The sequence below is a fragment of the Rhinatrema bivittatum genome, chromosome 7, assembly GCF_901001135.1.
Source record: "Rhinatrema bivittatum chromosome 7, aRhiBiv1.1, whole genome shotgun sequence".
Classification (NCBI taxonomy): Eukaryota; Metazoa; Chordata; class Amphibia; order Gymnophiona; family Rhinatrematidae; genus Rhinatrema; species Rhinatrema bivittatum.
The window spans coordinates 126,933,747-126,936,158 of NC_042621.1; the positions used below are offsets into that span (position 1 = coordinate 126,933,747).

The following is a 2,412-nucleotide window of genomic DNA, read 5'->3' on the forward strand; positions in this document are numbered from 1 at the left end:
ATACAGTTTTGATACTTTTGGATCTCTGTAGTGCTTTTGATGTGGTAAATCACTCTTTGTTGTTACATTGATCTAAATCTATGGGACTGAGAAGTCGAGTTTGTCATGGTTAGAGAGGTGTGTTTTTTTTTTTATCAAATAGGAAACTGTTGGTGAGTTTTCAGGGTGAAATATGGAGGGTGAAAGAGGTTAAATGGTGGGTCCCTCAGGGATTGTCCCTCTCTCCTTTATTATTTAACATTTTCTTGGCACCACTAGGTCACATTATTCGGGATGCGGGGTTTAGTTCCTTCATTTATGCTGATGATGTGCAGATTTTGGCCCAACTGGGAAAGTTTGTTGATGGCAATTATCTACATATAAATCATTGTTTAGCTAATCTTGCCCAATGGTTGAATAATAGTAATTTAGTGGTAAATACCTGTAAGGCAGAGGTGCTTTGCTTTGATATGGGAGAGATTAAAAAAGGGTTGAAAATGAATGATGTGGATATGGTGATGAAAAATGAGGTAAGATCCTTAGGTGTCATTCTAGATTCAGAGCTTTGTCTAGAGGAACACATACAGCAAGTAACTTGTAATGTGTACCCGAAAGTAAAAATGATAAGACAGCTTAGACCATTTTTGGATTGGGATTCATTGAAAACGGTGGCTTATGCACTTATTTAATCTCATTTGGATTACTGCAATGTGCTGTTCATGGGATTGCCAGTACATTTGTTATACAGGTTACAGGTAATTCAAAATACCATAGCACGTATAATTACTAGAAGTACTAGAAGAACTCCTGCGAAGCCATTGCTATTCGGCCTACACTGGCTTCCAGTGAACATGCGCTGTAAACTTAAATCTTTATTGCTTGCCTTTAAATCCTTGATTGGCTCTTGTGCTGCACATCTGAAAGGGAAATAAAATGGTATGAGGCTAACAGGAATTTGTGATCAAAAAAAGGCTATTCTCTTGAATTACTGATTATTAAAACTTTTTATAGGAAGCGATTGCAAAATTGCTCGTTTGTGGGAGGAATCCCCGCTTTATGGAACTCAATTCTATTGGGTCTAAAGGAAGAGAAGGGTGGTTTAAAATTTCAGAAAAATCTGAAAACATGGTTTATGAGAGTGGCTTTTGGGTGTATGGGTTTAGTTCAGCATGACCTGTAAGTTCTTCAGTGGGTTGTTCTTCAGACCTCTATGTTGAATCTTATTGTTTGGAGCATGCAAAGCTTTCTGGATCTCTTGACTCTTCAGGATTCTACTAAAGTCAATGTTTGTCATCTTGTTGGAAGATTATAGTCTGATTTCATGGTGGCAGCTTTGCACCAGGTGCCGTACAAGTCATCCAACTTGCGGAAGGCACTTTCTGTCCAAATGCAGAAACACCCAACATGCCCTCCAGGAGCCAGTCTCAGGTAATTCAGTTTGTTTACATTGAGAAGAGTGATGCCTGGGATATTTCTGAAAGCCTTGAAGATACCATTGTCCTCATTGTATATGATGCATGTCCCTCTGCGCTGAATACGACTGCGGTTACTCATTTTACTTACCAGCATGCATGCGCTGAAAAGCATACACCTTTTTAATGTCATTCCACGCTTTCAACTTTTTCAGAAGTAGCACTGCTTCCTTGGTCTTCTTGTAATTCTCAACTTTGTCTTCTACCACTAGAGGAACTTCTGGGATCTCCTCAATGCGGTGACCCTTGGACATGACCAGACCTGGAAGAGTAAAAGCTGCCAAGGCAGAGCAGATGGCATAACGTTTCTGGGTTGTGTTCACACAACGGTGCCAAAACCTCCAAGTCTTGGTTGGGGCAAACATATGACCTCCACAACACATATTTCCAAAAGCATCTTGGCCAGAGTGATGAGTACCACCATCCTGCACACAAGGAATATGAGCAACAGCTTGCACAGTGCCCCAGGATTCAGCACTGGTTTGGTGTCCTGCTAGTTCGCTTACAGCAGAGGGCTGCCAGTGCCTGTTATTTTTGCGCAAGTTTGTATGAACAAAGTTAACAAAATCTGGGTGAATGGGAGCCTTGAACAGCTGGCAGGGTAACATATTTGCCCCGATACTACCCCCTTTTTAGAATACACTGATATTAAAGGACATGCACAGGCCATGGTGCCCCTCGGCTCGCCGAGCACTATTCTCCTCTCTCAATGGCGGCCATGGAAGGAAAAATTTGTAAATCATTTTTAAAGACTTGTCTAGAATGCGATTAATAAATGATTTTAAATAAATAAATAAAATAAATATGCAGGTAATGGTGAGGGCGGGCTTGTACATTGTTGCCATTACAGAGACATGGTTCACGGAGTCTCATTATTCGGATATGGCCATCCCAGGCTATAACTTGTTAAGGAAGGACAGAGAGGACAGAAAAGGGTTAGGAGTAGCACTTTATGTCAATA

At 40.8% G+C, this 2,412-nt stretch overlaps 1 pseudogene; it reads right to left on the reverse strand.

Moving 5' to 3' along the window:
- Window positions 1–1,109: 1,109 nt before the first annotated feature.
- On the reverse strand, window positions 1,110–2,121 carry LOC115096180 (annotated as a pseudogene).
- Window positions 2,122–2,412: the final 291 nt, after the last annotated feature.